Source organism: Cynocephalus volans, chromosome X (assembly GCF_027409185.1).
Source record: "Cynocephalus volans isolate mCynVol1 chromosome X, mCynVol1.pri, whole genome shotgun sequence".
NCBI classification, from domain to species: domain Eukaryota; kingdom Metazoa; phylum Chordata; class Mammalia; order Dermoptera; family Cynocephalidae; genus Cynocephalus; species Cynocephalus volans.
In genome coordinates this window covers 106,760,803-106,774,604 of record NC_084478.1, presented here as the reverse complement: position 1 = coordinate 106,774,604, position 13,802 = coordinate 106,760,803, and positions in this window count along the sequence as shown.

Genomic DNA, 13,802 nt, shown 5'->3' with positions numbered 1-13,802 from the left:
ACCCCAAAGTAGGCAGGAGTACTTGGAAACATGCTGTCAACTCTAGAATGTGAATGCTGTCTGCCACAGCAGTTAAATACAGGGGGTGATTTGGGGCCTCGAGATGGTACATTCATAAGAAAAGTTTTTAGAGGTTAATACTTAAATTCTCATTCTACTTCATGGGATATGCCAACAAGGTTGGTTTACCCTGATGTCTGATCACCCACTTGAGCTGTCCAACACTGTCCTGCTTCATAAAAGCCTTCCTTGGTTCACACAGAGAGTGTGTGCTCACTCAGCTGGTAGGGCCTTGACATAGGGATCAACCCACACATAACCAGATTTGGATAGAAATAGAGGAAATTGTTGTAAACAATTTGTCATATAAATCTTAATGGTCATTCTTCATTAAGTGTCATCTCAAAACTGATTTTGCTTGTTTCTAATACTAGTTTTGAAATCTCAAATTCTGAAACTGCCATAAAACTCAGCATAGACTTAACGGAATACATTTAGGCTTTGTATTTGTATATCTATCCACTGTTCAGAAATGGCAGCACATCAAATCCTTAACTATACATTTAATAGACTAAATTATATATCAGACCTGTACAAAGAATTTCAAGGCATGTAAAATAAATGCTGAACCAAAATGAGCATAACATATAAATGAGATTGCACATGACCAGTTTGATTTTACAAAGGACTGAGTCGCACAGCCTCCCCTACAGTCACTCTCGAAATCTGGAAAAAACAAACAGTGCTTCTGCTGTGCACAGATTTGAATTGTCCCCATTTATAACCTTATGGTCTCTAAATCCAGTAGCTTTAAATAGCAAATCAATCATGAAGTGCAATGAGAGGTCATGGGGAAGGTTAGAGGAATTTAGTTTTGTGCTTGTATAAAAAACAGAACATATTGCTTCTCTCAAGAGCAGCCCATGATAAAACGCCAAATTCAAGTGTCCCACAAACTTCGGGATTACAGTCTGATCAAATATTATGTCCTGGGTAAAGGAGTACAGTGAAGCCTACGAGTTATACAATTTACAAAAGTGGAAAATGTTCATAAAATATAAAGATATAACTGAAACTATAAAGCTTCCATTATAGAATACTTTGCATAGACAGCCATAAAAAGAGTAATAACATTTATGTAAAAAGCCTGATATTTTGGACTATTATTATGGGATCTTGCAGCATTTGCAGAAAGGTTTCCAAGTGTGAGTCAAACTAAAATTAACCAAGATAGACGAGGGATAAACTAATTTCATTTATAAAAGTAATAAATTCAACAGAAGGGAATAAATCCTCATGAATAATTGCCAGCAGAATATTGCATCAAGCCCCTCTTAAATTTGATTATTATTTTGCATATATACCAGTACTTTTATTTCCTGAACAATCATTGGGATATCATTCATTGACTGAAAAGCACTAACTAAAAATAATATTTCTTAGCAAGCAGAACTGAATTCCCATTGTTTTATCACCATTTATGTAAATTTTACCCTGTTGCTTAATTCAAGCAGAGTAACCAAAAATATGATTCAATATATATTAAGCAGCCAAACAAAAGGTTTAATTTTAGATTATGGAAAGTACTACAGCAGGAGCTATGAGGTATAAAAAAGCCTCTATATAAAGAGCTTTTATCTTTTATAGAGCTTAAAGGCATACCGCTATTGAGTTTGTCACACTTTTTTTAATCAATTATTTAATTGGTTTAGAGATGATGATAATTCAACTAATAAAATGTGTTTTCTTGGTGTCTGGAATAAGGGTCTCATCTGTTACATTAGTACAGAACAATGACAAAACAGCAGGCAAAATGCAGAAGGTTAAGATGCATTTAAACGAGTTTGGGCCCAGTGACTCCCATGCTCTGTTTCTCTGTAGCAGTTCATTCCATTGTAAACTTAATTAGAAACCTTTTCTTTTTAATGTTGAGGAAAAGCATTTTGATATTACTAACTCTCAATGTAGGATTTTCAAATCTTATTAAATGGCTGATTTACAGTTACACTAAATCGACATTTTATTTTTAATACACCTTGCAGGATGATGCTATAAAAGCTTTTAAGGGAGCCAATGAATCATTTGGAGTGGACTATATGCTGTTTCAATCAGTCTGTATTAAGCCATGATTGTCATAAGTACCAAATGAATTAATACAGTAAAGTTTGGGTGCTAGATTAGGTGAAAGAATAGTTGGCAGATACATATTTATGATTAACCTACATAGAGAAATAGACTTTTATTTTTCACTGAAAAGATAGGATTTTTATTGTGCAAACGATGATTATGTTGCATTTACGTAATGATTTGTAGTCGCTGAAAGTTGTTCGGCATTCTAAAAGCCAAAGTATGAATGGGATTACAATCTACCTAAAATTTACTGCATTCAGTAAAGGGCTAAAACACTCAAGCTTTGAAATCATCTACTGCAAAGACTGTTTATTCCCTGTATAAAATCTTACTGTATATTGTGTCCTCAAAGATATAAGGGCTGCAACCGAGCAGACTGCTAAACATCTCAAATATTAATTTATTGGCTTCTAAAGCTGTGCTTGCAGAGCATACAGAGTAGCAGATTAGGGAGTTGGTAAGAAAGAATAAGTGAGATTTGACAATTCTATTTGAATCTTCTGTGGTTTGGAATTGGAATATTTTAAGGCTACACCAGCTGAAAAAAGATATTTTGAACAAATAGCTTCATAAAGCAGGTTTGGTTTTAAAAGCTGGAGGGATTTCAGAAATTCATTTTATTCTTTAGAAATAATTAGACGTGGGAAGCAGTTTATTGAAAATACCAGAAAACACAAATAGTGCAAACTCCCCACAGGCGAGTATCTTGCTATTGTCTCACCCTGGTGTCAGTAACAACCTATCTAGCACAGGTGTTTCTGCCTTCAAAAGGCACATTTATCCCCTAGCCTCGACATTTCATTATTTATTTCTAATAATCTGGGTGGCAACAAAATTAGGTTTTGTACATTTTACAATGGCTTTTCGGATTGAGTAATGAACCATGCCTTGGAACAATTTGCATTTGGGGAACATATACTTTGTGGTGAATTGACATCTAGGAATGCCTGACATAGGGGGTTAGATGAAGAAAATGATATGAAGAAGAGAGGGAGAAGCAGGAATTAGCTCTCTGCACAGCGTTGGTAATAGAAAGAGCCTATCTGAGTAATAAACAGCAAACAGTCTATTTTCAAATATTACAATTTCAAAAGGAAAGAAAGAAAATGCTCTATTTTAAAGGCTCATCCCAAACCCTGGGGTGAAAAAATTGAGGAAAACAAATGATCAGACAACAAAGGGTATCACTAAACTCTGAGATTTATTAGTTCACATTCACAAATTTCTGCTTTGATCTCACTTTCGCATTTTTAGGCTAGTCATCCCCCTTTCTTTAATTTACCCTTACAGTGTATCTCCCATTATTTAGATATATTTGAAGGAAATTTTTTCCTGTGTGGACTCCTTAGAATTCTGAAATAGTACCTTTCCCAACAGAGACCTCCCATCTCCAGCAGATCACCATTTAAAAACACATTGATTTAGAATCCAAGAAAGAGAGGTGACATTCTCCAGACCCCGTCACATATTGCCAGCAGTAAAGAGGCAATGCTGAGTGTTAAAAAAAGAATGGCATTTCACCTCTCTGTCAACATGTAATTTACATATGAAAACTGAGTTCATTCCTCTTCCGATGGTGAGGAGTATTTTGTTGGGTCTTTTGCAGGTTTGCTTTTGCCACTGGTATTTTCTCAGATTTCTACCCAGCTATTCTTTCTCTCTATGACCTTTGTGTTGGTACAATTTGGACTGATTTTCCAACTAGCTCAGTTACCTCATGACCAGTCCCCGGAGCCACACAGTCCCTTCACTTTTCTGCTTTGTAGTGCCAAAACCTTCATGCCTCGCTGAAAACTGCATAACATTAAACACATGCTGCAGATATATGTTCAAATTAGAGATGTAACAAACTATCCATTGAGAATCCACTAAATCACTGAAGCAACAAATCTGCAGATCCAAAGTTAGCAACAGTAAATTACAATCTACAATATACTTCTCCCTCTGATGATAAAAGTAAAGCATATTTTATTTTAAAATGCTGACAATAACTCCTGAGCAATCAATACATTTCTTAGAGAAGGAAAATTGCACAGACCCAACTGCTACTGTACATATATTGAAAAGGACAGATGAACTATAGATGTGAGCCCTTCAGCAAAGCCCAGGTATGAAAAGAACCTGGCACTTGGATTGGATTCAGCAGTCAGCCCTTGAACTCTGCATTGCATGCACTGAGCTTCCTGCATTTGACAGCATTTTGTCTTGCAAGCTTGAGGGATGTCTAAAAATCAAATGCCAGGACACTACTGACAAATGTGTGGCTTTTCTGCACCTCCTCTTTGGAGGACGTGCCCTGAGTTTACATAATAAAAACAGAGCAGCAGCAAGGTGGAACTATATGGAATATAGTATTCCCGGGGAATATGTATTCCTAAAGTGGCAAATCTCTTGCAGATGGAAAGATTTTACTTCTGCAATAAAAATAAAATAAGTAATTTTAAAAAATAAAGAAGAAAGAATGAACCTCTCCTAAATGGAATCTGATTCTATAAAAACATTTGCTGGTGTCTTAAGGCTCTATTATGCATGATGTGGGGGCGGAGGGACCTGCAGGGTTGTGTCTTAGCAGATAGCATAAATATAGAAATTAAAACTTATTGGCGGAGAAGAGGGGACACATAGAAATAGAGCTGGGCAATAAAAACATAAGAGTGCCTCTTATTTATAGAACACACAAATCCAGAATGTCTGAATTTGTGATCACTGCCTAGTTACATTTCGATAAGGAGGAATTATTAGCAATTTCCTTAGTAGAAACTTCAGCACCTTTAAGTATCAAATGGCTTATTTTCAAAACTCAGCTTACTTTGTTGTTGTGTTGTCACTACATCTGCCTATGTTTGCAAATGCTTTCAGATTCGGAAAATTTACTTTCCAACTTGAAGTGCCTTTCATGATTCCAAACTAGGTACTTCCGTTTATAACATTTGATGGATTGCTTTCTATATGTATGCCCTTCAAGAAAGTTTGGCAATTTTTAGTCTTATGGTTGATGGCAATATGTGTTAGGGGCATATAAAACAACTAGAGTCTGTATGGTGCTTCAAATCAGAGAGTTTGCCCAGGCAAGCATAAAAAATAGTTTTAATAATTCTTCTATGCTAAAAAGAAATGTATGAACCGAAAACCTCAAAAAAGAAAAGTTGTATCTTTAAATTGCTGCTATGAACTAACCCAAACTGATACAATTCTTTCACCTAGTTCCTACATAGTAAGGGTACATCTTGTGCCAGGCATTGGACTAGCAATACGTCTTATTTTTAAAAATGAGTAAGATATAATCTTTGGTCTCTATATGGTTCTGCCACTTCACATTTATCAACAAAATATTATGGAAGTGATTCATATTTTCAGCCTACATAGCCTCTGTTCATTTAGTTGTTCAGTCATTCATCCGTTCAATGTTTATTGAGTTATTCTTTTTATCCCTTTAAAACTATGTAACGAAAGGCATTTTCTCTGCTCTCAAGGCGTTCATGAGCTTGTGAGGAGGCAGACCATTTAGACAAATAACTATAAGAAGGATTAGTTAGAGTGCTGTAACAGAAGATAGAGCATGAGAGTTCATGGAGATATGTTGGGAATTGCAAATAGTCTGCTGTGCCTAGAGCTCCGAGAGCCTGGAGTGGAAAGCAGTGGTTAGACAAGAGGCTGATGCAGTTAGTGCCAGACTGTATTGAGGCTTAAATGGCAGAGTAAGGAATTTGGAAGTTATCTTATGTGCAGTGGCAAGGCTTTGAAAACTGTTATATAAAGGAATCACGTGATCCAACACGGCTTTGTAAAGGTAAATCTTGAAATTAGGTGCAGGGGAGGGGGAGATGAAAGATTAGAAACAAATTAGAACAGCTTAGGAAGTTCTTAACATAATTCAGACAAATATGATTCAGAGTGGAACCAAGGCAGTGGCAGCAGGGATGGAGAAGTGAGTTCAGATTTGGGGCATATTTCATTTCAGAGATCAAACTGGCAGGATTTGAAAACGTGTGGCTATGCCACTTTGCTACAGAGGGTTGTTAGGAAGAGGAAGGCACTGAAAGGGACCATGGGATACTATTCAATGAGAAGGGAACACTAGAGGAGAAAAGCATGCATAGGGGGCAGAAGATAAAGGATTTGTTTTTACAGATGTTGACTTTAATGTGTCCATGTGAGAATCGGGTAGCAATGTCAAACAAGCAGTTAGAAATAAAAGTCCATCACTTGAGAAAGAGATGAAGTAAAAAACCTCTGGCAATAAGGGTACCCATAAATCTATTCTTCACTGTAGAATGTAGGTCTTTGGTGTATTTTTTTTTTTTTTTTTTGAGAAGCTTTTTTCAAGTTTTGTCAGTTTCGTTCTAGTATTCCTGAATTCAGTAAATTAAAATTGGGGGAAAAAATAATTATGTCCTCACTTGAGACGTTACTTCCTATCAGTCTTCATTTTTTTTGAAACAATCTTCCCAACTCCTTTTTATGTTTCTTCTCTTCCTTTGCTTCTTGTTTTTTAGCTCACTGATCAGAATTGTCTGATGTTGCGACCATAATTTCTAATCAAAGGGAGGGTTTCTGTTTTCAATCTCATTCATTCCTCTCCTAATGAAGTACGTGGCTTTTTTCTTTCTTTCATTCTTTTTTCTTTCTTGCTTGCTTTCTTTTGGTTTTCTTTGTTTTGTTTCTTCAACAACACATTGGCAGATGTCTTCAGGGAACAGTTCTGTGTGTGACTCTCAAATCCTTTCTTGGGTTTGAGTAAAGTTTAAATAATATTTCCCTGAGGACAGTCCTTTGCAGTAAGCCACATTGCCACTTTGCACAGTCATATGACCTTGCTAGGTCTTTTTACATCCCTTGACCCTTTAACTGCTTAGAAAAGTTTAGGGACATCTGCCAGTTGGAAGACTATGCCTCACCTCAGGGTCATTGGTAAAATGTTAACTTCTTGGATCCCTGGGGAATCTCACTGTTTGTAATTCTCTATTTTAGAAATGCCTATTGGTTTCCTAAATGGAAGATAATTCTCTTGTTCTTTGGTGAAGTTTGCTTTTTTGTTTTGTTTATTGTTTGTTTCACTTTTTTTTTTCTTTGAAGATGCCAAACCTTGTCAAAGTTTTTTTTTAAGAATTTAAATAGATGGTATCTACTGGACTTCATTTGTCTGCATGCATATTTTCCCTGTGAATCAGTCAGGCTTAATTTCTCCTTGTGCAAAGCTTGTTGCCTTTTCATCAATACATTATTTCCTTAAGTACTTGAGAATAGAAATAAAGCACATGATTTGTCAATGACTCAAGATAATTATAACGATAATGAAAGAATGCCCGAATTTTCAAATAGTGACTTATTTGTCTGAATGAAATTAGTAAATATAGTTACTAGAATATACAAAGTTAATTCTTATGATATGACCATGTACAATAATGCCACAATATTGAAATGTCTGTTTTGTTTTCTGTTGAGTAATGTGGATAAATGTGGTGTTTTCTCCGATGTGGGAGATGAGGTAAAGGAATAAAACTGGAGCTCTAGAGCCCAAATACACACACACACACACACACACACACACATACACACACAAAGAAATCCCTGAAAAATAAATAAATGGACTGATTAAAAAGTTGGTGCTTTTGGATTTGACATTTTTTGTGAAATGACTTTTGATAAGATGAAGTGAAATACCAGCTTTAAAAAATGCCAGGTTGTTCCTTTCTAAATAGGTTTTTAAGTATGCTTTTTTTTCTCTCTCTCTCACTTAGAAGAGGAAAAAAATCAACCTTTTTGAACATAGTACATATGGTTGCCTCGGTAACAAGCACAATAATAACATCTAAAGCATCCATGTGAACCTTAATTATAGCATTATATTAAACTAGCACATGTTAATTCTTTAGGAAAACACATGTATTCCTCACTTGTAGAATATTAGCTCTTGATGCATGGCCTTCTGAATTTAAACACCTGCTTCTTTACAAAAATAGTTTCATGACAAATAGCTAAGAATCCAAGCAGCTTCTCTCATGATATTTTGGGAATGAAAGCCAAAGCCAATGAGCTGAGCATTTATATTATGTTCACTTTGTCAATTATTTATTGAGGTTCACTGATGTGCCTAGCTCAGTGGGAAAGGTTTTAATTATTTTTATTTTTTCTCAGTATAAAACATGGTCTCTGCTATAAAAGAGCTAAAAAGTGCATTAAGTAGATGACGATCATGTAGAAAAAGATATGAGAATATCAATATTTAAATATTTTTACATACATTATCTAAATAAAGTAATGCAGTCAAGTGTTGATTTGAATCAAGCACCAGCCAATGGTGTTGCTGCATAACAAAATGACACAAATTCCATGGCTTAAAACAATATAAATTTATTATCTCCTCTTATCACCTAGAGGTTGTCAGCATTCATTCTTACATAGTCCCCTCCAGCTTCAAGCTAGCAATGGCACATCAAATTCCCCTTCTGCTTTGAATCTCTAACTTTTTCTGTGACCAACTAGAGAAAATTATTTTCTTTTAACAGGTTCACCTGATTGTGTCAGGTCCACTATTGCTTTGCATTGCTTTGCCCCCCATGGATTTGTCACCCCACTTCCCCTGGGTGACGGAGATGCAAAGGATTACTCAAAGCCCATCTCTTCTGAGCAGTGAGAGGCCCTGAAGAGGTTAACTTCCCAGGCACCCTCTAGTGAGATGCTGCCCTTCCTTGGGAAATTAACACAGAATTGGGGTTTTCTTCCTGCATTTATTTTCCAGCCCAGGAAGTTACAGGAAGAGAACAAAGGTGGGGTTATAGTTTAACAGTCTAGGCTGGTAACTTTCAGTGAAACAAGCCAGATGACATTCCAGTAAAGCTATCAACAAAAGCTTGATCTTAGCAAACATTCCTTTACAGCAATTTCTCAGTATCTTTACATAACAATCAGTAACTAGTCTGTCTTTGAGCCAGCAACCTGCTGTGCAACAATCCTTATCTTGCAACAGAGACTTATAGCCTGAGGGAAATTTCCAGTCCTCTGCAAGGTCAATATTTGAAACTGCAAGGCTTTGGAAAACCAGGCCCTGTGAAGTACATATGCTTTTTAGTATATTCTACAGTCCACCAAGTTATTATCTTGAGATCAGCCAACTTGTGACTTTAATTATATCTGCAAAACTCCTTCAGAAATTTAGCTTAGATTAATATTTGGTTGAATAACCAGGGGACAGAAATCTTGAGTGCCCATATTTAAAATGCTGCCTACCACACTATGGGACATTGGAAAAGAATGGCACTGGACAAAGACTTTATGAATAAGACCCCAAAAGCACAAGCAACAAAAGAAAAAATAAACAAATGGGATTATACTAAACTAAAAAGCTTATGCACAGCAAAGGAAACAATCAACAGAGCAGAAAGACAACCTATGGAGTGGGATAAAATACCTGCAAACTCTACATCTGACAAGAGATTAATATCCCGAATATATAAGGAACTCAAGCAACTCTACAGTAAAAAAACAAATAATCCAATTAAAAATGGGCAAAGGAGATGAATAGACATTCTTCAAAGCAAGATATGCAAATGGCATCATGTAAAAATGCTCAGGATCACTAATCAGCAGGGAATTACAAATCAAAACTGAGGCAGGAAGCTAGACAGAGACAAGAGTGGGAGGAGGAAACCCGGTTATCTGCAAGTGGGACAACTGGTTCTCTGAGGATATAGGCATGCACATATGCAAAAGCAGCCACAGGAGACAAAGACAATTCTAGACAGGGAGCCCCCCCACAACCTTGGGTGCCATTCAGTTGAACCAATGAGCTCCCACCAGCTAGGCCACCAATCACTTTAACTAATAGGACAGAGACTACACTCTGGGCTCAACCAGTGACCAAACAACATAAATCCAGCTAAGAGGACTTAAACCCTCCAAGAATGCAACCATCAGGGCTCTTGAGCCACTCTATGTCCAAACCTGTTCCATCCTCTCCAGAGTTTATTCTCATTTTGCTAAATAAAACTGCTCTTAGCTTTTCACATCTGGTGTGTCTCACCCAATTCTTTGTTCTAGACACCAGGAACGCAGATTTAGCCAGCATAACCTGGAATTTCCTTTAACAAAAACTACATTGAAATATCTTTTCACCCCAGTTATACTGGGGTGAAAAAGACCAAGAATAACAAATGCTGACAAGGATGCAGGGAAAAGGGAACTCTTCTACACTGTTGGTGGGACTGTAAATTAGCATAGCCATTAAGGAAAACAATATGGAGGTTTCTCAAACAGCTACAGATAGAACTACCACATGATCCAGCAATCCCACTACTGGATATATATTCAAAGGAATGGAAATCATCATGTTGAAGGGATACCTGCACTCCCATGTTCATTGCAGCTGTATTTACAATAGCCAAAATATAGATCCAACCTAAATGTCCATCAACAGATGATTGGATAAGGAAAGTGTTGTATATATCACAATGGAATACTTCTCAGTCATGAAAAAGAATGAAATTCTACCATTTGCAACAACATGGATGAATCTGGAGAAAATTATCTTAAGTGAAATAAGCCAGACACAGAAAGAGAAATATTGCATGTTCTCACTCACAACTGGGTGCTAAGAAAGAAGGAAAGAAAGAAAGAAAAAGAAAGAAAGAAAGAGAGAAAGAAAGAAGGAAGGAAGGAAGGAAGGAAGGAAGGAAGGAAGGAAGGAAGGAAGAAAAAGTAAGAAAGAAGAGACGACAATAATATGTTGAACTTTCAGAAGGAGAGAACAATGCTAAGGATACTAGAGGTGGGGAGGAGAGAAGGAGGGGGAGGGAAGGACGGGGCTCGGGGAATGATAGGTCAGTTGGAGGGCATGGGGAAAGATTAAAATTTGTAATGATGAAAATGCTAATAATAATAAAAATAAAAATAAAAATAAATTAATTTTAAAAAATGGAAAAAATTCAGATGGGATGGGAAATTCTCCAGGACTGAAATGGGACTTGAACTCATCTTTGAAAAATAGGTACAACTGGGATAGGTGATGAAGAACAAGGAATGTCATTTGCTGTGGATTGAATGTCCCCCAAACTCATTGAAACTTAATCCCTATTCTAACAGAGTTAAGAGGGTGGGAAATCCAATTACAGTATTTGAAAGGTGGGGTCTTTAAGAGGTGATTAGATTGTGAGGACTGTACCCTCATGAATGGATTAATCCATTGATAGTTCAATGGATGGCAATGGGCATGGTTCTGAGGACTTTAAAAGGAGAGCAACTGAGAATCTTAGCTCTCTCTCTTGCTCAGCCATTTCACCGTGTGATACCCTGCATCACTGCAGAAGAAGGCCCTCACCAGATGTGTTCCCTGGACTTTGGACTTCCCAGTCTCTGAAACTGTAAGTAATAAAAATTGTTTCTTTACAATTGACCCAGTTTCAGGTATTCCGTTGGAAGCAACAGAAATGGACTAATACATTATTCCAGACAGGAGAAACAGCATGAACCAAAGCACAGAGATTCAGGTAACGGGTAGGCTTTGTATAGGAGAGCATTGATGAAGCTCACTGACTGCTCTTGAGGGCATATGCTATGAATAATGGGAGATAACAGTGAAGGCTTTTTGCTTCTTCACTGCGTTTCCTCTATGCCTTTGGAATAGTCAGTAAATCTCTTTATTCAGTCTTCTGTGTCCATATACATGTACTTAAACCCTCTTCCTAGATTTTGTAGAATGGAGATTATAACAGTAAGTAATTAATAAGATTGACTACAACCAATTTGTGTGCACTGATAATGAAAAATATCCATAAACCAAGTTGCACAACCACATATGATACTCTCCCTCTTGTGAAAAAGAAAAAAAATAAATAAATTTTGTCCACTCTATTTCTGTGTTTCTATATCTGTTGCTCTATATCCATGTATCTATACATTTGATTATTAATTTTAAAAAAAACATGCAACAATGTGCAAAAAAATATATTAAAAATCCCCCCCAGGGGATGGGATTGAGGGAAGTTGATGTGGTAGAGACAGGACTATGATTTAGGACAGGGTTTTAGGTTTTTTCTTCTTTCTATACATTTTTGTTGTTTGAACTTTTAAAATGATCATGTATGCCTTTTATAAAATGTGTGTGCATGTGTGTGTGTGTGAGTATGTGTGTGTGTGTGTGTGTGTGTGTGTGTAAGTGGAAAGTGAACTTTATAGCTACGTGATTTGAACAAGTTACTTAACTTGGTAAGTCTTAGTTTGCTCACCAATAAAATGATGGTAATAATAGAATATAGTTTACAGGAGTGTTGTAAGCAATTAGAAATTGAGATGGGTAGACGAATAGATAGAAATAAATACAGAAAAACGGTTCTAGATTCTATTAGTGCATATGAGGATCACCCCATCTTTTATCACATGCAGTTGCATTAGTTCATGTCTGTTTATAGTCAACTTTGGGATTATAAAATACCTGCTGATGGTTTTTGCCTCTTATATGTATATTTCATTTGTATTTTGAATTTTAAAACATCGTCAACCCCACACGATTTTACTGTATCTGCACAACTGGTGAGAATATTAACCAGAATGAAATAAAAGATTTCTGGGAGGTAAATATCAACCCTACCCCTGCTCCCTGTTCTTGCCACCCATGGTTGACACACCACCACTAATTACTGTCATTTGGGTATACATTTAAACATCAGCTAATAGTCCTTAGTAGCAGTATCATGCTTTCCATGAAATTGGAAAAACTGTCATTCAGAACAGAATAAGAAGTGTTCATGAAGATAGACCAATTATATCCTAGTTTTTTACTTATCTATATGACCTATCAATCATTTAATCAAGAAAAGTGAATTGAACACCTACTATATGCCAAGAACTGTGCTTGAGCATTACAAAGACGAGCAATACATGCTTTTTGTTCTTAAAGCTCATATTCGTTAGGAAGAGAAATGTATACATATGCAATTGTACATAGTAATACATGTGATTAATCGTAGCATTCTTTATACTTAATATACAGTGTGCCATGGTTAATTTTCAGTTTCAGCTTGACTAGATTAAGGAATACACCAAAACCTGGTAAAACATTATTTTGGATGTGTCTGTGAGTGTGTTTCCAGAGAAGATTGGCATGTGAGCCTGAGTGGACTAGGTGAGAAAGATCCTCTCTCAATATGGGCGGGCACCATCCTATCTGCTGGGGGCCCAGAAATAATAAAAACATAGAAAAAGGTGAATCTGTCTTTCTATACACTGGAACTGGGATACGCTCTTTTCTCCTGTTTGTGAACATCCGAACTTGAGACTCTTCAGGCTTTGGGTTCTAGCACTTACACCAGTAGCACCTCTGGGCTCTCACATTTTTGGCCTCAGACTGAAAATTACACCATCACCTTCCCTGGTTCTGAGATTTCCAGACTTGGACTGAGCCACACTACCAGCATCCAGTTTGCAGACGGCCTGCCATTGGACTCCTCAGCATTCACAATCGCATGAGCCAATTCCCCTAATAAATACCCTTTCATATATGTATATGCATCCTGTCGGTTGGGTCTCTCTGGAGAACGCTGAGTAATACAAAATGTTAATATTTGTTAGGTATTTCTGTGACGTACATTCTGTTAAACTCTATTGTGTGAGATCGTGCTGAGTGTCTATCTATATGGCACATAGACAAGTCTCTGTTTATGCATTTGTTCATTTCA